General features: G+C 40.1%; 1 non-coding gene across 1 annotated transcript; it reads right to left on the reverse strand.

Moving 5' to 3' along the window:
- Nucleotides 1–18,304: 18,304 nt before the first annotated feature.
- LOC133787422 (small nucleolar RNA R71) lies at nt 18,305–18,411 on the reverse strand. The gene has a single exon (XR_009872445.1). It is a non-coding gene; the product is annotated as a small nucleolar RNA R71 (small nucleolar RNA).
- Nucleotides 18,412–23,206: the final 4,795 nt, after the last annotated feature.

Raw genomic sequence — 23,206 nt, forward strand, 5'->3', positions numbered from 1 at the left:
GTTGACCAACTTGCCCACCAGTAACTCTACTCCAGTTCTGGTCATATTATTCAACTGATGTAATGCACAGGCAATCACCTTTTTTGCCAATGAGGTGACCTAATAATCCATAAACTTGTTCTGATCTGTAGGAAGACTCATAACTCTTCCCCAAAGCACATGTAATATCTTGTCCGTCGTAGGAAACTCCTGACCTCTAAGGCATTCCTTGGCCTTTGCCAATCTCTGACTGAATATTGTTGATAAAGACGATCACTAATCAATTCAAAGAATCCTAAATAACCTGTTCATCTGATCCATCAAAATGACTAGGGCATAAGTCAAATCCACAAGACATAACTTAGCACTCCTAGTGCCCATATTTGATATAAAAGGCAGTCTTCTGCTTATTCTTCTTCCTGATCTTCAGCTGGTAATAACTAGATCAAAAATTCACCTTAAAGAATACCATCTTACTCAAACACTGAACCTTTAGTTCCTACAGCTTTGCTGAAGCCGTTCAATACAGTGTCCTCGACCTGGTCCCGTCCCTGGCACCAACCTAATCACCATTCTATCTCTTTGTGTAAAGGTAATCTTGACAAATCCCCTTGAAATGCATCAAGAAACTCATAGACTAATTCAGCTCGTCCTGGTCCCACTGGCACAACGTAAGTGGTATCCACCATACTAGCTAAGAGTCCTATGCATCCTCCTACAATAGGTCTCTAGTTCTAAGTACATATGTCATAGGCATACAGGGTCCAAGCACAGTGCCAACAAATACAAGGGTTTTCTCCCCCTCAAGCCCAAGGGTTACCATTCTTTCCTTGCAATCTATCATTGCCTTAAACTTGGCTAACTAATACATATTCAAGATCATATCGAAGTCGGTCATAACCAACTATATCAAATTAACTGTGAGTCCATTTTCACCATAACCTAACCCATCTCTTAAAATTACCAATAGAGTACCACATTCCCATCACAACATAACCATGCAATCTTCATATCAAGTCTATTTCTCTCTCAAATCCAACAAAAAAGAGAAACATGGTACCAAAACCAATCAACATAATACAAAAATCAAAATTAAAAAGATGACCTCCCACAACTGAGGAACAATCCCTAGTCTCAGTCTCTAACTCTGATTGCGTCGGAGCGAACACTCAAGCTGGAGTCGAGGTGTCTGCCCCCTTTGGCTCATCCTTCCTTAGCCTTGGGCAATCCTTCTTGAGGTGCCCAAACATCCCACACAAGAAACATGCCCTTGCTCGACATTCTCCCATATGGCGTCTCTTACACCGAGCGCATGTCGGGTAGGGTTTCCAATCCTTGTCCTTGCTCAATATAATAAACGGAGACATCACCGCTTGAGCTCTGCGCTCTCCGACACTCTCCTTCCCAATCTCATTTCCTGTGCTCTCAAGAATAAGAGCCTTCCCTACCACCTGGGTGTAGGTAGAGATTTCATGTACTGGGGTGATTATAACGCCCTGAGCTATTATGGGATTCAATCCCTAGATAAATCGTTCTTTTCGAGCCACATCTGTGGGTCCCATATCAAAATAAAACTTGGCTAACCCATCGAATCTGTTAACATACTCTGTAACTGTTACATTTCCCTGAACCAGGTGTAGAAACTCATTTGTCTTTACAGTCTTAACTGCATCACAGTAATATCTCTCATTAAGTAACTGCCTAAATTCTTTCCAGTTCATTGTAGCTATATCTCGTGTCTAGGATATAACTTCCCACTACGTTCGGGCCTCTTTTCGCAACACATATGTGGCACAGATAACCCTATCGTGGCCTACCACCCCTATACTGTCGAGGACAGAATTGATCATGTCCATCCATTGCTCAGCTCTAAATGGATCTAGGTCTCCCTCAAAATCTTGAGGGTAAAATTCCTGAAATCTTTAACAATGAAATTCCCACCTATTCTCAACCCTAGGCTGAGCCAATACTGGTGCCACTCCTAGCATAACAAAGGAAGATGTGTTCCCTGATAGAACCAGCTGCTATTTTAAACACCTGATCTCTTCCTCTTGCCTCTGCAATCTTAATTGCATATATGTAAACACCTATTGCCAATTTTGAGGGGCAGGCGAAGGGCTCAAGCTCTGGCTGTAATTCCCAACCTCGGTATAACTACCACCAGGTCCCATTAATTGCCTTGGGTGCATATTCTCATATTATTCTGCAGTCAATAACTTGACCCATTAAGCATGATGAACACATTCAAAATCCTTCCCCCACGGGAACAATCATACATCACAGCATTCACAAACAACTTCGGTGCTAAAAACACGCCCACAACATTCATACATCACTCCATAACCCCTGCTCTTCCATCATACATACATGGCTCTCAACTCTAGCATGCAAACAACACATTCATATATTCAAAGAGCAGGTAATCACATAATCATACCAATATTCAAGGGCTAGGCCCTAACAAAATCTCATGCTTCCTAATAAGGCATGCAGGTAAAGCATTTACATCCTATTTAAGCAGTTAAACACATAACCACATAAATAGTTACCATACCCTGAGTTGTCTTTAGTGACGAGTGTACATGCTGAGCTTGTCAATAGGAACCCTTAACCTTGGCTTGCTTTGATACCAAGTTGTTACACCCTATTACCCAGGGACCGTTACACTATGTATTTTAAATAGTGCTAAACTTGCTAAATGAGTCCTTTGGCCATTACCGTGTAACTAAATGTGATTAACAGTTTAGGGTTAAAATTTTTGGTCAAAGATACAAATGTTTCACTAAAACATTTATTGTATAAATGGGATCCCAAAATACAATTAAAAGGTTAATTACAATAAAATATTTACAACCAGCCGACCTAAGTGGAAAAATAGGGTTTAACTGTAGTTCTTCTTTAAATCCTCGGTCGTGGTGGTCGAATAGCTGCATATGTACACATCGTCACCTAAGCTCTTCAACTCAAGGATGGTCTAGCTTTCTTTTACCGTTACCTGCACCACATAGCACTGTGAGTCGAGGCTCAGTAAGAAAACTTAAAACATGCTCATAAGTCGTTACTAACATGTCATCAAATCATAATAGGCATGCCTAGTAGTAATAAACCTATTCATGCATGCAAGCAAGTACAAATAAATGATTATGAAATCATTTTGCCTCGACGCCCTAGGACATGAGACTAATAATTAACCCTGGGGCCTTGTGCCATGTCCCCTTTATAACCAGCTTTCTAACTGATCTAGTGTACTCGCACTAGGTTGTCTTCGATCACTAGATCGGTCAAGCGTATGATGCTCTTTATGTTAGGCTAGATCATATGGACCAGCGCTTAACGAACAATTGCCCTGCTTGACTAAAAGTCAATGCCTTACGACTAGCATTCAATGTGTTATTGCCATCATTGACTAATAAGTCGGTGCCTTTCGACCAACACTCACCATGCTAATGCCGTCCTTGACTAATAAGTTAGTGCCTTTTGACCAGCGCTTAGAGCTATTGCCGACCTTAACTAATAACTAAGAGCCTTTTGACTAGCGCTTAGCGTTATTGTCGCTTTTGACTAACAAGTCAATGCTAGGATATGGGACTATTAAGTCACTCAGGCCTCTTAATGATATGCTGTGTATAAGCGTACCGGCGCTGACCTCCACTCAACGTGCTAAGGAACTTCTTGACTAATAAGCCAATGATAAGATATGTGACTATTAAGTCACCTTAGGTCTCTTAGCCATATCCTATGTATAAGTGTACCTGGCGCTGACCAGCACTCACGTTCTAAGGTCGTTCTTGAATAATAAGCCAATGTTAGGATATGTGACTATTAAGTCACCTCAGGTCTCTTAGCCATATCCTCTTTATAAGAGTACCTGACGCATCTGGTTAGCATAACCAATATGACCAGTGCACAACGCTATTGCTGCTCTTGACTAATAAGTCAATGCTCTTCGACCAGCACTCAGTACTATTGCCGGTCACAACTGATAAGTTAGAGCTTTACGAACAACACTCAACACTATTGCTGCTCTTGACTGATAAGTCAATACACTTTGACCAACACTCAACACTATTGCTACTCATGACTGATCAGTCAGAGCTTTATGACCAGCACTCAACACTATTGTCATTTCTGACTGATAAGTCAGTGGATCCTTAATGAGTTAATGCAAATAGGTATATATTATATGTCAAATATCCAAATATAAGGCATTCAACATGCTTAATCGATAATCACAAGAATAATCATAATCATGCACATTTACAAAGACTCAAGCTCTCATCAATTCCATATTCAACGTTCATGCCGTGCCATAATCATATGTATCATATGCATCACATACTGGGTGCAGTTTTCTTACCTTTAGTCCAAGCACAAGTTACCAATAAACGACTGTAACGCCCTGGATAGCCAAGACTATTACACTATGTGTTTATAAAGGTGTCATTTAGTTAGAAATGTGTTATCGAAACTATAATTGAACTAGGGTTAAAAGATTTTGGTTCACATAATTTAACATTTTGTACATGGGATCCAAAAAAATATAGAGTTTTAAAGACAGTTTAAAAAAATTCCAGGTTATAAACATGTACTGGCCACTCTAAGGGAAGAACAAACATTTAGGCTCCTCCCATCCTGTATCACTCCTCGGCCGTGGCAGCTGATCAGCTGACTATGTACATTCAGCCCCCAAAGCTCTCCAACTCAAGACTGGTCCACCTTGCTCTTGCCTTTACTTGCACCACGAAGCACCCGTGAGCCGAGGCCTAGCAAGAAACTTTACTACAATGTATAAAAAGTAAACAACAATCAGATATACCACAAGTCATACATCTCACATAAGCAATGGTATCAATCCTCAAATCAATAATCAGTTATTCAGATAAAAAACTCATCACAGACATTAATTAAACAACATTAAACATATCACGCCAAAATACAAGGTCGACGCCCTTAGTCCGCACCCTCTGATTATCCCACTAACTTCGGCTCGCTTAGGTCGAGCTCAGTGATTATATATTTAACCTCAGCTACTAGTGGCCGAGCTACGTCCTGTGCGCAAATAGTGATTTTGACAATCTTAGGTCGTTTATCACATGTCCCATTGCATAATACCATCTCATGACATCTCATATGAATATAGGGAACTCATAGTCCCAACACAAACACATTACCGGGTGCAGTTTCTTACCTTTGATTCCGATAGCTTTGATTAGTGAAATCAACCTTCAAGCACGATCCCATCCGAGCCCTAGCGCACACCAAGTTACAGCCATAAATTAGAACCATCACTAACTTCAATTCCAAAACCTAACCTCGGGACTAATCCCGAGCCCTTGAGAAGCACTAATTCCACCAAACGGGGTGGTGGAATCAAACCCCGAGCCCCCGGGCAAAAATCTTAAGAAATAAACCAAAAACTCACTTGTGGAAACAGGGTAGCACTACAGCGCTACAACCAGAAGAAAAATTCCCAGAAATAGCACCCAAAGGCTAGTGCTACAGGGCTAGTTACAGCACCAAACTTCCCAGACTTTTCTCCTTCTAATTTTCTCGAACCAAAACCCCCTAGAATCCTTCCAAACCTTACCTACACTTCAAAACCAGCCTAAAAATCACTACATCTCACCCACATGGCCCAACAACCTCAATTCTAATCACATGCTTCATCAAACAAAGAAAAATAAGCATAACCTAAGTTGCCCCTAGTATCCTTCCAATCCTTAGCTCCTCAATCCCCAAAGCTCAACACCTTGAATTGCCATCCAAAGCTCAGATTCAAGATCAACATAACAGAGTTCAACAATCCTAGAAAAAACTTGAAACCTTACCTTAATTGGGTGACTAATGCAGAGTCCAAGAACTTTACTTAGATAGTTAGATAGTAGTAATAGTAATAGCTAGTAGTAGTTATAGTATGTTTATTACTGTGGATTTTGGTTCAAGCTGGGACTTAGTTGGACACTCGTAGCAATACTTGTAGATTTTATAAGTTTAACCTATAGTTTAAGAATATTAATTATAACCTAAGGTTTGATTAATATGACTGATTATGAAGATGATATTTATTATACTATAAGGTTTAGATAGACCCAATAAGATAATAACACTTGTCATATGAATGTTTAATGAGAAATTAAGTATTTTTGAGGAATAGTTTATTAAGAATAATATTTGAAAATCCTAGAGTTTGCCAGCAGCTTTGAAATCGTTAAAGGACTTAGTCAAGGATATTTACTCGATTCAAATTAGGCTGAAAAAGTGTAATTGCGTGTATAATATTTCAACATATGCCGATATATCGCAGCTCTAGGGGCGATATATCGCCACACGGGGATACGAAAAACACGTAACTTCGCACGACCATTTCGACAAGCCTCGGGTATATGAGCCCAGGCGATATATCGGCTCTAGGGCTGTATTTTCAAATGATTTTAAAAAAAAAGCTCATTTTAATCCTTAACCTCTTGATAAGTCCAGAATCTTTTTGACCGAGTCTTCAGCCTCTGCTGAACGATTATGCAAATGTTTTTCAATAAAAAAGCCATTATTTTATTCAAGCTAAATGAAGATCTTTTCATTCTTGAACTCTATAAATAGGACCTAGTACCCAGCCATTTCTTCATTCTTCAAGCTGAGTTCAGAGCCTACAAGCTACTAGGGTTACTTTAGAGTGTTAAACACTTTGGTTGGGGTTATAAGCTTTATCATTATAAGCTTATCAAACACTTGGGAAGTAAGATTAATAGTGTATTTCGGTTTCGAGGTATAGTTTGGTTATAAATCAATCAAAGGTATTTCTATTCCTAGTTCATCTCTGTATATTTCCTTAATTTTTTATATTTTTTCTCTACTCAAATCCTAACTCAGTATTCTTTATTCTTGGTTAGGCATCTATGTTCTTTGAACTTGAGGTTCTTGTTGGTAAGTATCTTCCCGATGGTTTAGTTCATTCTTTTCATCTGTTTTCTTTTAAAATACTCACCTCTATTAATGGCTTTTAGGAGTGTTCCAAAATCCCGACCTTGTTCTCATCATCCCGGTATTTTGGTAAGGAAAATAGGATAGTTCTTATGTGATATGTGCTATGTTTATATAAAAGTGTTATGATTATGCTATAGTATGATTTTATGTGTTATGATATATACATGTTTTGGGGCTTATAGTTGTTATATAACAAACCCTAACACTTTTATGTTTTGGGCTTATAGTTACTTAGTTAGCAAACCCCAATAGTCACCATGTACATGGGTTAGAATTATGATATATGTGTTATAGTATATGATATATGTTCATAGTTTATGTGTATGATTATGTTTCATGCTTGTAGTAGATTTTCCTTGCTGGGCATTAGGCTCATTCCTTTATGTTTTATATGTGTATTGAAGGAGAATGGAATCGGTGGACTGCGTGAACGATTCGAGGATGAAGTTGTTTCTACTCATTTAAAATTATGCTTTATATGTATTTTCCGCACTTTGTTTTGTAACAAATTTTAAGATTTAAAGTTATGATTATTTTAATATTTTCAAAACAATGGTATCCCATATCCTAAATGAATTTTCATGTATTTAACCTTTGCTTTACATTTTATAATAAAGTTATGGTTATTTCATATGTATGTTTTCTTAAGATTAATGTCTGTGTATAGTAGTTATTAATGGTCCAAAGTCTAGAATAAGTTGGGTCGTTACAGTTAGTATCAGAGAAACGGTTCATTCGCATGAAGTTCTCCTCGATACACACACTCAAAGCTCTGAATCTGACCGCTAAGTAAGTGTTTAAGTTATAGCTATTATGTTTATATGTATAGCTAACGATTTTAGTCTTTATGTTTTCAGTTAAGAATGAACAGAGCATTAACTTATGAGGATATCCAAGCCATTAAGGCTTTAAAAATAATTAGAGAACCAAGAAACACCGTAGGAGTGCTAGAAAGAATCACTCGGAGGCTGCTTTTGTTCCAAAGAGAAATAGGTCACCTCCAAGAATCTAAGCAGATCATGATGAGAGCAATGGAGCAATACATTTTAGTAATTAGACTATTTAGAGATTATCATACTGTAATTGCAGCCTTAGAAGAAATATGGGAAACAATGGATGATGAAGATGAATTTCCGGTAGCAATGAGATATTATTTTCTCTTAATTAGGTTCACTTAAAAAATGGAATTTCAGTTTACAAATGAGCAAAAGCATAGAATTTTTACGAACCTTCCACGAGGGAATTTTGAGGCACATGATAATGAGGACTATGAGGAGTTAAATGATATGCTAGATGAAGGATCGGATATAAAAGATCCCAATTTTTAGAAGAATTAGTTTCATTGTTTGTTTTAATTTATTATTTATTTTCTGGTTGTAAATAGTGAAAATTTTCTTTTCCAAATTAATATCATGGTTATTTTGTTATCATGTATGAGTTTGATTTTCTTTTGCAATCATAATAAAATAATAAATAAAATAAATAATGACTAAGTTCGGTGAGGGTGAATACAAATCAATGAACCAAGTTTCTATATTGAGAGTTAGGGGGCCATAGTAGTGGGAACGATTTTACTGATCCCAACCCTCCCTCAATATATTTAACTATGGAACAAAGATGAGTTTCGAGCCTGAGAATTTAGTCATATAGGATGATTAGAAATAGACTTAGAAAATAATAAAGATGGCTTATTTTTCTAAGTATAGAAACCCACTCTAATAATAAAGAAGACTTATATAATTTTCATAAGAATTCATAATTAATAGGTCCGAGTTATGTTTGTTTAGATTAAGTTTTTTCCTTAGAGCCTATTAGGGTAAAGTTTTGACATGTTTCTCTCAACTGTTAGAAGTATGCTGCGATGTCGCTCCTAAGATCTGCTCGCACCAATGGAAACACCTCCAACGCTGCTCCAGTGAACAATGAAGCCCCTTCATTTCGCAGAAGGGGAGTGCGTGCTACTGCCAGCCGCAACGCGCCGCCGCTGCCAGCTGACAACACTGCGGAGATCGCCAGACTACGAAAACAAGTCAAGGAACTATTGCAGCAATAGCAACAACAGGCTCAACCCCAGACTCAGCCTCCACCTCCGCCGCAGCCACAGCCATAGCAATGGCCTCAGCACCCCAACAAGTTGGTCGATATGGGGGATGGCCAGTGGAAAATTATGTGCCGTATCCAGTACAGCACATGGAGCCAGTTTATGAGCGGTTCCAGAAGCAACATGCACTGAACTTTGAAGGGACTACAGACCCCTTCGAGGCAGAAGAGTGGCTAAGAAACGTGGAGCCAGCACTGACGCACATGAACCTCAACAACGCGGACCGCATATTTTGCATTTTGTCCTTGCTCAAGAAAGATGCCAGGATATGGTAAGACTTAGTCCAGTAGACGCATGATGTTGCCACCATGACTTGGACTCAATTTGTGGAGCTATTCCACAAAAAGTACTATAATTCAGCTATACTCGCTTCAAGAGTTGAGGAGTTCGCTGGCCTGAAGCAAGGAAGTTTATCAGTGGCAGAGTATGCTTGACAGTTCGACCGTTTGGCTAAGTTCGCACTGGAAATGGTTCTGATCGACTATCTGAGGGTGTCTAAGTTCATTAGGGGACTTCGACCGAAGATCGAGCTAAGGGTTAAGTAAGCAAACCCACGAAATACTACCTATGCCGACGTTCTAGAGATGGCAATAGAAGTAGAAAGGCTGCAGGCTAACGTTAGTAAAGAAGAAGCCAGTAAGCCTGAGCCTAGACAACAGAATCAACCTCAGACTAGTCAGAACAACAACCACCAAAAACAACAGCAATCAGTCCAGCAACAACAACAACAACGATCAGAAAAGAAGGCATCCTGACATTAAGCAGTCCGACAGCGATAAAAGGGCACAAACAAATAATGGAGGTAGTAGGCCGGGTTATGTAGAATACCCGCCATGTGCTAAGTGCCAAAGGAAACATCCCAGGGAATGCCGGGCAAACACCAAAGGATGTTACAACTGTGGTCAAGAGGGACACCAAAAGAAAGAATGTCCTCAGCTCAAGATAGAAGGGAAAAAGGAAGATAAGATGGTTCCTACCAGGGTTTTTGCCTTAACCCAAGGAGAGGCTGATGCTAGCAATAAGGTGGTCACAGGTCAGGTTTCTATCCTCAATAATATATGTTCAGTATTTTTTATTCGGGAGCCACTCATTCGTATATCTCGTTAGGAATGATAGAAAAACTAGACAAACCTTGTGAAAGATTTAGAACTAGGTTTGTAAACGAGTTGCCTTCGGGCAAAGTAGTACTATCATCACGGATAGTACGAGGCGTACCGATCAAAATTGAGGACGTAGAGCTAGAAGGAGACCTGATAGAACTGGAGATCAAGGACTTTGATGTGATACTAGGCATGGACTGGCTAGCACGACATGGCGCAATCATCGACTGCAAATGCAAGAAGGTGATGTTTGAGACTCCTGACGGCCATAAATTATGCTTCACGGGACAAGTTTCCGGACTACGTACGTCGCTAATATCATCTCTCAAGGCTCAAAGGATGATATAAAAAGGGTGTCAAGCATTCTTAGCCAGCATCATAAATGTAGTAAAGGAAACACCGCTTAAAGTTGCAGATGTCCGCATTGTACGAGAATTCCCAAAAGTATTTCCTGATGACTTACCAGGATTGCCGCCGACTCGGGAAATTGAATTAATGATAGAATTAGTACCAGGCACCGAGCCTATCTCCAAGGCACCATACCGAATGGCACCTACAGAACTCAAGGAGTAAAAGACGCAGCTACAAGAACTCCTAGACTTGGGCTTCATTAGACCAAGCCATTTGCCATGGGGAGCACCGATTCTATTTGTAAAGAAGAAGGAAGGAAGTATGCGGATGTGCATAGACCACCGCAAGCTGAATAAGGTAAAGATTAAGAATAAGTACCCGCTACCCAGGATTGATGACTTGTTTGATCAACTCTGAGGTGCGACTGTATTTTCAAAGATTGATTTACGGTCCGGGTACCATCAGCTCAAGGTGCGGGGAGAGGATATTCCTAAGACAACTTTTAGAACTCGTTATGGGCATTACGAGTTCTTAGTTATGTCTTTCGGTCTTACCAACGCTTCAGTCGCGTTTATGGACTTGATGAATAGGGTCTTCAAGGACTACTTAGATAAATCCGTCGTAGTGTTCATCAACGACATCTTAGTATACTCCAAGGACGAAGTCGAGCACGAGGAAAATTTGAGGTTGATTTTGTCACGACTAAAGAAGCATCAACTCTACGCCAAGTTTAAGAAATATGAGTTTTGGCTTTGGAAAGTGGCGTTCCTCGGGCACATTATATCCAAGGATGGAGTTGCAGTAGACCCATCAAAGGTAGAGGTCGTAAAAGATTGGCCAAGACCAAAGAACGCATCCGAAGTAAAGAGCTTTCTGGGATTAGCAGGTTATTATAGGAGGTTCACAGAGAGCTTTTCTAAGATAACCACTCCACTCACCAACCTGACCCGGAAACAGCAAAGATTCAATTAGAATGATAGATGTGAAGAAAGCTTCCAGTTGCTTAAAGACAAGCTGTGCTCAGCACCAGTACTCTGTGTACCGACACCCAATGACAAGTTTGTAGTTTACTGCGATGCGTCGAAGCAAGGGTTGGGTTGTGTGCTGATGCAGAATGACAAGGTGATAGCCTACGCCTCAAGGTAGATAAATGAGTACGAGCAATGCTACCCAACTCACGATATTGAGTTGGCAGCGGTGGTCTTTGCGTTGAAAATCTGGCGCCATTATCTTTATGGAGAACGGTGCGAGATTTACACGGACCACAAAAGTTTAAAGTACTTATTCACTTAGAAGGAGCTCAATATGAGGTAGCGCATGTGGTTAGAGCTAGTGAAGGATTACAACTGCGAAATCCTATACCACTCAAGAAAGGGCATTTTGGTCATTGCTCCCAATACCCGCTTCTTCCTCGAGTGTACCTAATAATTACCGATTACATCCCGAAACCTAACTAATCACCAATCATTTACCTTAATATCAAATAACCTCTAATATATTTCCCCAAATTCCCAGAAATACACCCAGGGTCACCCCGAGCCGGGTATAAATCCTCGCTGTGACTTTTTCGCTAAACCACTCATTAGGATCACCTCGGGTCACAAGCTGCAAATATATCCACGTAATAATGTGGTCTCAACAATTAATCACAAATAATTACATTTATGCCCTCAACGGGCCAAAGTTATGAATATGCCCTTATAACCTAATCAGGGCCTACATGCATACTGATACTCATAATCATGCATCTCATATATCCAAATAATCATATAAGCATGATTATCACATAATCATGCATTTAATCATTTAAATCACACATAATCCAGTTATGCCCTCCCGACACACTAATCAAGGCCCTTAAGCCTTATTAGTAATTTTGGGTCGTTACAACAACCCTTGAGCATTATCTTGATTCTGAACCCCTAGAGATCACCTAGTCACAACCATAATTTTGAATCCCATCGAAAACAAGTAAATCAAGAGTTTTGGACCGAGTCCTAGCCTCTGGGACATCGAATCCTAACAACCCGGGTAGTAGGTCGATCTTGAGCCCTTAGGTTTATGTTCCGATTACTAAATACCCAACATGGCCAAAGCTGCCCTTAGGCGTCGCAGTCCCCCAGCCCTGAGCCGAGACCCAAATCCAAAATAAGGCCAAGCCCCTTCTCTGCTTGTGACTTGCGCCGCAACCCTAAATGTCCAAACAACATGTCTCCTCCTTCATCAAGCCTGGGCCACAACACCCTAGAATAGGGTCGCGGCCCAACCGCAAACCTAGCCAAAACCTTCATTTTCTTCATTTAAAAATCTTCCAAAAACATATCCAAACATATCCAAATCCTAAAATCAAAGTTCCCAACACATCTCAATTTCCCAAAACCAACCCAAGCTTGAAAACTTAAGTAACATCAAGCAAATGCTAATGCTCGGGGTCCCCAAAAATGCCCAGGGGTAAAATAGTAAAATTTCCCATAATTCCCTCCTTATCACTAACTCCCAATATATCATCAAATAATCATTCCCATTACCCAATATGCTGGTACTGTGCTAAATACCCAATATACCCCTTGACTCACACCAAGTCAAATATGGGTCCCGTTGTGACTTTCCCACTAGCTTGCTCTCTAGGATCGTCTAGTGGCGAGTAGCCCAAATAAATATCCACATAATCATGTGGTCTCACACACACATATATCATATATATGCCAAATATACCCAAAACGAGTCAAATTACAATAATTGCCCAATTAATCAAAAATGGGTCCACATGCATATTTAATACGCCTAAACATTAATGTTAAGTCATATTATAATATGTTGACAAGATTTTTCACCAACAGTGAATTAAGAAATTAAATGGGTAGATTAGTGCTAGATTATAAACCGTAATAAAATAGTAAGCACTCACTCAAAATAACAGAACTTTTATGTGGTTCAGTGGTTAAAATCCACCTAGTCCACGAGTCAATAGTATTGCTTTTCTCTCTCTATTTTTGTAGAGTTTCGGTAATACAAAAAATTGCTCCCTTTTCATGTCCAACATTCCTAGTATTTATAGGGAAATTCCATGGACAAGTTTGGGTAATTGTGTAAATATACAACATAAATATATAAGGTATACAATTAATACAGATTATTCCCATTTACATTAGGATGACTTGATAACAGAATAAATATACTTCTGCGATCTCATATAATAAATGATAGATATATGATACAACCTGGTCATTAATGAGAGTATAAAGAATCCCTGAATCTCCTGGGATCCTTCAGTATGCGTTCTGTCTAGGTTCTCACGAGCTGAATGTCTCACCCGAGCTCGTGTGTAACGACTATCTGAACCCGAGCTCGTAGTAAGTTCAGAGATCCCAAAGTTGGATCTGACCATTATAAGTCTCGAACTCGATTGTTACCCTAAGTGGTGGTCATATAGTTTCTTGTAAACCGTGTACGAACTGGATTGAATCTCGAGCTGTTCACATCATTATTAATCAGATATTCTACTTGGCTATTTTTCCACATATTTATCTTATAGCTGTACCCGAGCTGAATAATTAACTCATGCTAATTTTAGGGTACAACATTTGCCCCCAAGCTCCTACTCGTGTTTTATGTCGTCACTTTCTGACATGCATAGTAGGAGATTTTAGACTTCTGCCATATAAAATCATGCCTGCCCACTACTCAAGTATGGGAACAACTGTCCTTCCAACTTTTTGTCGCCGTATGGTTCATTTAATTTTGGCCTTCGGATCTCGAATTAACCTAATCAGATGGCCCGGATCAATTTCCGTAGTTTACGTATAAATAGGATGATCAGTCCTGAGACTTCACCACCATTGCATTAAAAAAATTTCCTTTCCAAAAAACCAAGCTTTCCTTTTTCTTCTCTAAAATCCTCGAAAACCTTCATCGCCTTTCAGACTTTCAGAAGCTTTCAAGGAGCTTCATGTGGACATATCGACATCTTCATTGAACGAACATACACTTTGTAAGTATTTCCTCACCTAGTTTGAAATTTTTTTATTCTTTATTTTATAGCAAGTCTTTTACTTCAAAAAATGCTCATTGTTCAATATCGTTTAGGCTATGTCTGAGTGTAAATAGGAATAGGATTTGGTTTAGGCTAAATCAATGAAATTAGACTTGTTTAGAAATATGGTGCTCACAAATCTGGGCAATTTTTCTGGGTTATTCTGAGAAGACTCTAATGGTAAATCGGTTTGAATACCTATTTGGGGTGTAGAAGTCGAAGGGGTTTTAGGTTTAATCCTAGGTAGCTTAGAGGTTACGATTCCTTAGGCGCTTTTGCATTAAACTGCTTTCAAAAGGAAAATAGTGGGTCTGACAGTTCTGACACGTAGATCCCGAAGTGTTTAGGGATTTTAAGAAATCGAGGTACGTGGCCTAGGATCCTGCGTGGGTCCACGCCTTGAGGCTAGGGCAAAGCTTAGCTCATATAAACTTTCAAATTTTGAAAGTAAACCAAATAAACCTTTTCGTATTTCGTACCACTGCAACCATAGTTAGAGACCATCTTAGGGCACCTACTAACAGGCCGTTTTGTAATCAGGCGATCTGAATCATGGCACCTGCCAAGAAGAATGTCGCGAACTCCTCTGCCCAAAATAAAATTAAAGGCAAGAAGATCGCCTCTAATTCTCCCCACCCTCACTTTGGTCCTGTGGTGGAGAGAGAGGTTGTAGTCGACCCCAATACATTTTTCGAGGTTGAGCATATAGTCTCTCGGATAACGACTCACGGAAAGGTGAATAAGATCCTGATGAGCCACAATATTGAGATGGGAGTTGATGACCTTATTGCCTGACCTGCACTTGAGGGAGAACAGAGTTGCGCCCCCTTCCAAGATGACTACAGGGCTTGGAGTGATGAGCGCCTGAAGGCCGGTGCCTTCCTCCCATTGGACAAATATTTCATAGATTTTCTAAACTAAGTTAAATTTACTCCCTTTTAGCTCCCCCCAAACTCATACAGGCTTTTAGCGGGGTTAAAATATTTGTTTCTAAGGCACAAGTGGGAGGTCCTGTAACCCCTAATCTCTAGGGACCGTTACGGTGTGTATTTAAACAGTGTTAAACTCGCTAACCAAGTCATTTGGCCATAATCGTGTAAATAAGTATGATTAGTGGTTTGGGATTAAATTTTTTAGTTAAGATCTAATGTTTCACTAAAACGTTTACCATATACATTGGGATCCCAAAAGTATAATGTAAAGGTTAATTACGACAAAATATTTACAACCAGCCGACCTAAGCGGCAAAATAGGGTTTAACCCTAGTTCCTCTTTCAACCCTTGCTCGTGGAAGTTGAGCAGCTGCATATGCACACATCGTCACCTAAGCTCTCCAACTCAAGGATGGTCCAACTTTCTTTTTCCTTTACTTGCACCATATAGCACCCGTGAGCCGAAGCCCAGCAAGAAAACTAAATATGCTCATGAACAAGTAATAACATGTTACTAAGTTTTAATAGGCATGCCTAGCAGTAATAACCTTACTCATGCATGCAAGCAGGTACAAATAAATATTTGTGGAGTCCTGTGCTCTAAGTAGATGACTAATAAGTCTCTCGCTCTTAGGTAGATGACTAATAAGTCTTTCTCTGAATAGTTGACTAATAAGTCACTCTTTAAATAGATGACTGATAAGTATATCTCGATTAGATGACTGATAAGTCTATCTCGGTGTTGAGTCTAGTTTTTATCATGTTTTGGTGATGTTTTAGTAGTTTTTTATTTTGTTTTTCTATCATTTAGTGCGGGTTTATGCTTTGTTTGTCTGTCTTTGTGAATATCAGGAGGAATTGAGCTCTTGGAAGAACATGTCAAAGAAATGGAAGAAATAACCAAGTTTTTCATCATATTTCGAGGAAGAATGGTTCTCAACATAATTTGGAAGTGTTGGTGAATTTTTGGGATAAAAACTCGAAAAATTGAGAAATCCCTTAAGAGCCACGGCATGAGCAAAGTAGAGCCGCGGCTAGGTGGGAAACAGAACCAATGTTTTGAAGGAAATCCTAGGGCCGCGGCATGGCTAGAGAGGGCCGCGGCATTGAAGAGCATCAACCCAGATTTCGTCGACACGGGCCGCGGCATGGCTGACTAATGCCGCGACATGAAGAGGACCTTTTGCCCAGGAAATTGGACACGGGCCGCGGCATAGTGTATGTAGAGCCGCGACCCGCCTCTTTAAAATTTGAAGTCCTAGGTTTTATTATGGCGAAAAGGAGAAGAGAAAAGAGATGTACGGATTGGGGATGAGAGCTGGTTTTGAAGGCTGAAACTTAGAGTATTTCTACATGTTTTTCTTCTTCTTCTTGATGTTGTCTTTAATTTTTGTTGTGATTAGCATTATGACTATGAACTAATTTTCTGTTTAGGATGTTTAATTGAATCACTTGAATCCTTGTTATGAACTAATGCAATTTCAATTTTCTTCTTCTTCAATCTTCTTCAATTCCTTATAACCTGTTTATATAGATTGATTATTGATTGGCCATCTTTAGTCATATACATATGTTTTTAAGTCAAAATCTGAAAAGTGAGATTTAATTCTGCTGTGGTTATGTTGGACATAATTCTAATTTAGAACGAAAGTATCTGAATTAATTGTGTAACTGTTATTAAGTTGTCGAGATTAATGCTACCTTTGTGGTTCAATTTACCATAGAAATATAGGAAATTGTCACCTAGGTTGATTTTATAATTCATAGTATGATTATAGGCTGCTGTATCAACTTGCTAATTGAATTAGGTAAAAAGAAGAAGAATTCACACTTTGCATTAGGGAATAATAGGGAGGATAGTTGATGAGATTGAATATCCTAATTGTTTCTCAGTGATTAAATTAAAAGTTTTTCTATTAGTTGTTATTCCATTCAATTTTCAAATATTGTTTCTGCACTTTATAGTTTCTCTTGTTGTTTTTACAAAAAAATCAAGAATTTCAATTCATCAAATAGAACAAGAAATTAATTGACTGGTAATTGATAAATCAGTCCTTGAGGACGATACTTGGTTTTACCATTTTATTACGAATTGTGACTGTGTGCACTTGCATAGCAAAAATATCGCAACAAGTTTTTGGCGCCGTTGCCGGGGACTGAAAATAATTATCAATATCAGTCTAATTAATTTTTATTCTAATTTGATTGTAATTTCTCTTGTTTCTAATCTATTTAGTTGCTTAATTTGTCTATCTCAGGTGAATTTTAGTATATACGTGGCAGAAAAGGAAAAGACACACTTGTTCCTCTGAATCCTGAGATTGAAACGTCTTGCAAGCAAATCAGAAAGAACAAGAGGGAGGCCCAGAAATCTGTGAAGATGGCACAGAATGAAGGGGATGGCAGGAATGTTCTAATTCCTGGAATTGTACAAGGGGGTCAGGCTCAGAACAATGCTGAGAGGAGCCTGAGGGATTATGTACTGCCCACTCTGACGGGAGTACAAAATAGTATATGCCCACCAGCTGTAGAGGCCAACAACTTTGAAATCAAGCCCGCTATTCTACAAATGGTGCAGTCCTCTGTGCAATTCAATGGGTTGCCTTTTGAAGATCCTCACACCCATTTGTCCAATTTTCTGGAGTTGTGTGGAACCTTCAGATATAATGGGGTGAGTGATGATGCAATCAAGCTTAGGCTTTTCCCATTTTCTCTGAGGGACAGAGCTAAAAGTTGGCTGAACTCGTTGCAGCCAAATTCTATTGTCACCTGGCATGATCTAGCTCATAAATTTTTGTCTAAATTCTTCCCTCCGTCCAAAGCTGCTAAATTGAGGGGAGAGATCAATAACTTTTGCCAGAATGACGAAGAGTCATTGTATGAAGCTTGGGAACGGTTTAAGGAACTCCTGAGAAGATGTCCTCATCATGGCATTGAACAGTGGATGCTAGTACAGAATTTCTACAATGGTTTATGTCCTACAACCAGAACCATTATTGATGCTCCAGCGGGTGGCACTTTTATGAGCAAGAGTGCAACTGGTGATTATGAGCTGCTAGAGGACATGGCCACAAACAATCATCAGTGGTCTGAGGAAAGATCATCAGGAGTCAGAAAGGTAGCTGGGGTGCATGAGCTGGATGCAATCACTGCTCTAAGAGCGCAAGTAGCCTCTTTGACAAAGCAGTTACAACAGAGCAGTGTATCTGCTAATGCGGTTCAGATGGCAGTGAGGTGTGAAATGTGTGGTGGTGCTCATTCTGTCGATCAGTGCCCTATCTGTATGAATAATAACACCCCAATGGATCATGCTCAAGTTCAAGCGGTGGGAAACTTTCAAAGGCCACTCAATAACCCATTCTCCAATACTTACAATCCTGGGTGGTGAAATCATCCCAATTTTTCGTGGAAGAATAATCAAGGCCAACAACCTATGTTTCAGGGCCAATTTCAGAATAACAGGCCTCAGCCACCTATGCATCAAGCTTCATCATCACAACAGCCTAGGCCTCAACAATCAATGCCTCAACCTGAGAGGCCTAATGAACTGCAAGCTGCCTTATTGACTCTCACTAATACTCAGACTCAATTTATGACTGAGACCAGATCCTCTATTCAAAACCTTGAGACACAAGTTGGGCAGTTGGCCAATATGCTCAATAACAGACCCCAGGGAAATTTGCCTAGTAATACTAAAGTCAACCCCAAGGAGCAAGTTCAGGCAATTACTCTGAGGAGTGGGAAGCAAACTGAGCAGCCTAGACCTCCACAGGCAGGGGTTCAGAATAAAGAGATGGGTGAACAGTCTGATTCAGAAAGGGTTACTGAAGACCATCAGCAGTCAGAACAGAGTCCGCCAGTTGTTATTGAGCAGCCAGTTCAAGTTCCATACCCTCAGAGGCTTAGAAAGACTATGCTTGATAAACAGTTTTCTAAGTTTCTAGAGGTGTTTAAAAAGCTGCACATAAACATTCCTTTTGCTGAGGCCTTGGAGCAGATGCCCAGCTATGTTAAATTCATGAAGGAGATTCTGTCAAAGAAAAGGAGGATGGAGGATTATGAGACTGTAGCACTCACTAAAGAGTGCAGCGCGATTTTACAAAGGAAGTTACCCCAAAAGCTGAGAGATCCGGGGAGCTTCACCATACCTTGCACCATTGGCAAGTTTGAATGCAAGCACGCCTTATGCGATCTGGGGGCAAGTATCAATCTGATACCCTTATCTGTGTTTAAAAGACTTGGTTTGGGGGAGGCAAAACCAACAACTGTCACTTTACAGCTCGCAGGCCGATCGTTAACACATCCACGAGGTATTATTGAGGATGTTCTTGTGAAGGTGGATAAGTTCATATTTCCAGCTGACTTTATCGTTCTGGACATGGAGGAGGACATAGATGTCCCAATTATTCTCGGTAGGTCATTTCTAGCCACAGGCCAAGCTCTTATTGATGTTCACAAAGGAGAGCTTAAGCTTAGAGTTCAAGGAGATGAGGTGGTCTTTAATGTCTTCAAGTCTATGAAGTATCCGGTGGCTAGTGACAGTTGCTTTAGTGTGGATGTGATAGAAAAGGCAGTCTCCAAGAGAAGGATGAGCAGTGATGCCTTAGAGGTAGTATTATTGGGTGATGAGGGCGATGATGATGATGATGATGATGCTGAGATCAGAGAATGTGTAAACTGGATAAACTCTTTCTTACCATATTGGAAGAAGTTTCAAGAATTAGCAGATGCGACTGATAAACTGCTAACCTCCATTCAGCAGCCACCGCCGTTGGAATTAAAGGTCCTCCCAGATCACTTGCGATATGCTTATTTGGGAGAGAATGAAACTTTACCTGTCATTGTGTCAGCTGACCTGTCAAAGATAGAATTGGAGAAATTGTTGAGGGTTCTAAGGGAGCATAAATTGGCCATTGGGTGGACCTTGGCAGATATTAGAGGAATAAGCCCATCGACAGTGATGCATAAAATCTTATTGGAGGAGAATAGCAAGCCATCCATAGAGGCCCAGCGAAGACTCAATCCAGCCATGAAGGAAGTAGTACTGGAGCAAATTCTTACATGGTTAGATGTTGGGGTGATCTACCCAATTTCTGATAGCGCATGGGTGAGCCCTGTGCAAGTGGTACCTAAGAAGGGTGGAATGACTGTGGTGAAAAATGAGAACAATGAACTCATTCCAACAAGAACTGTAACGGGGTGGCGGATTTGTATAGACTACCGCAAGCTCAATAAGGCAACAAGGAAGGATCATTTTCCTTTGCCTTTCCTTGATCAGATGCTTGACAGATTGGCAGGCCATAGCTACTACTGTTTCTTGGATGGGTATTCTGGGTATCATCAGATTGCTATTGCACCAGAGGATCAAGAGAAAACAACCTTTACATGTCCTTATGGCACATTTGCTTTCAGGAGAAGGCCATTTGGACTATGCAATGCCCCTGCAACATTTCAACGGTGCATGATGGCCATATTTTCAGACATGGTAGACCGGTGTATTGAGATATTCATGGATGATTTCTCTGTTTTTGGCTCATCATTCGACCTCTATTTGGGTAACTTGGAGAACGTGCTGCGTCGTTGTGAGAAGGCTAATCTGGTGTTGAATTGGGAGAAATTCCATTTTATGGTGAAAGAGGGGATTGTTCTTGGCCATAAAATTTCAAGTGAGGGAATTGAGGTAGATAGAGCAAAAATTTCTACCATTGAAAAGCTGCCTCCACCAGTTTCAGTCAAAGGAATTAGAAGTTTTCTTGGTCACACTGGGTTCTATCGAAGATTCATAAAAGATTTCTCTAAAGTGTCCAAGCCCCTCTCAAATCTGCTTACGAATGGAGTTGTCTTTGATTTTAATGACGAATGTTTGAGGGCTTTCAATTTCTTGAAGGAAAAGCTTATTTCTGCTCCAATTGTGATAGCTTCAAATTGCGAATTACCTTTTGAGTTGATGTGTGATGCTAGTGACTACGCAGTGGGGGCAGTTTTGGGACAGCGGATTGACAAGGTATTCAGGTCTATTTATTATGCTATTTGGACTCTAAATGATGCTCAGCTGAATTATGCTACTACAGAAAAAGAGCTGCTAGCTATTGTGTTTGCTTGTGACAAATTTAGACCATATCTGATTGGTAACAAAGTGATTGTCTACACTGATCACTCTGCTATTAAATACTTGATGTCAAAGAAAGATGCCAAGCCCCGCCTGATTAGATGGATTCTTTTGCTTCAAGAATTTGACATGGAAATTCGTGACAAGAAGGGGAGTGAGAATGTAGTAGCTGATCATCTCTCTAGACTTGAGGTGGCAGAGACTGAAAATAAGAAAGCGGTGCAAATCAATGATCACTTTCCTGATGAGCAGTTGTTTGGGGTGAGTGAGACTTTAGCTGTCCCTTGGTTTGCTGACATAGTGAACTTCTTGGTTGCCAAGATTGTGCCTCCTGAAATGTCAAAGCAGCAATTAAAGAAATTCTTTTCTGGGGTGAAACACTACTATTGGGAGGAACCAATTCTCTATAGGCACTGTGTTGATCAGATTATCAGAAGGTGTGTTCCTGAAGAAGAGATGCAGTCCATTCTTAATCATTGTCACACTCAACAATGTGGAGGGCACTTTGGAGCATCAAGAACGGCGGCCAAGGTATTACAAAGTGGTTTTTATTGGCCTTCATTATTCAAGGATGCCAATGTTTTTGTCAAGGCTTGTGATAGATGTCAACGAACTGGTAATATCTCGAGGAGAAATGAAATGCCTTTACAGGGGATTCTTGAAGTGGAACTGTTTGATGTACGGGGCATCGATTTCATGGGGCCTTTTCCACCATCTTACAACAATGAATATATTCTATTGGCAGTGGATTATGTATCCAAATGGGTGGAGGCTGCAGCAACTAGAGCCAATGACGGTAAAAATGTGCTTAATTTTCTTCATAAACATATTTTTACCAGATTTGGCACTCCCCGAGCTCTTATTAGTGATGAAGGGAAACACTTTGTGAATAAGCAACTTGATGCATTGCTGGCTCGCTATGGAGTATATCATCGAAAAGCTTTCCCTTACCATCCTCAATCAAATGGGCAAGCTGAAGTTTCAAACAGAGAAATCAAAAGCATCCTTGAGAAGACCGTTGACAGTTCGAGGAAAAATTGGTCGCAAAAGTTAGATGATGCGATTTGGGCTTACAGAACTGCATTCAAAACACCAATAGGCATGTCTCCTTACAGGTTGGTGTTTGGTAAAGCATGTCATCTACCAGTTGAATTGGAACATAGGGCATTTTGGGCTATGAAAAAGTTGAATTTTGATTGGAGTGCCGCTAGTGAACGAAGGCTGTTGCAACTGAATGAACTTGACGAGTTCAGAAATGAGGCTTATGAGAATGCCAAGATTTATAAAGAGAGAACAAAGGCTTGGCATGACAAGAACTTAATCAGAAAAGAGTTCCAACCAGGGCTGTAGGTACTTCTTTTTAATTCAAGACTGCGACTGTTTCCTGGCAAATTGAAGTCAAGATGGTCAGGGCCATTCACTGTTGTTCAAGTTTTTCCATATGGTTCTATAGAAGTTCGGGGCAACTCAGGTGGTTCCTTTAAAGTCAATGGTCAGAGATTGAAGCCCTACCTGGGTGCTAGTTTTGATCGAGCGAAGTCTATCCTCCTTCTGAAGCCTCTCTGAAGAGGGGTTCAGCGTCCGGCTAAATGACGTTAACGACAGCGCTTGTAGGAGGCA

The sequence above is a fragment of the Humulus lupulus genome, chromosome 6 (assembly GCF_963169125.1).
Source record: "Humulus lupulus chromosome 6, drHumLupu1.1, whole genome shotgun sequence".
NCBI lineage: Eukaryota > Viridiplantae > Streptophyta > Magnoliopsida > Rosales > Cannabaceae > Humulus > Humulus lupulus.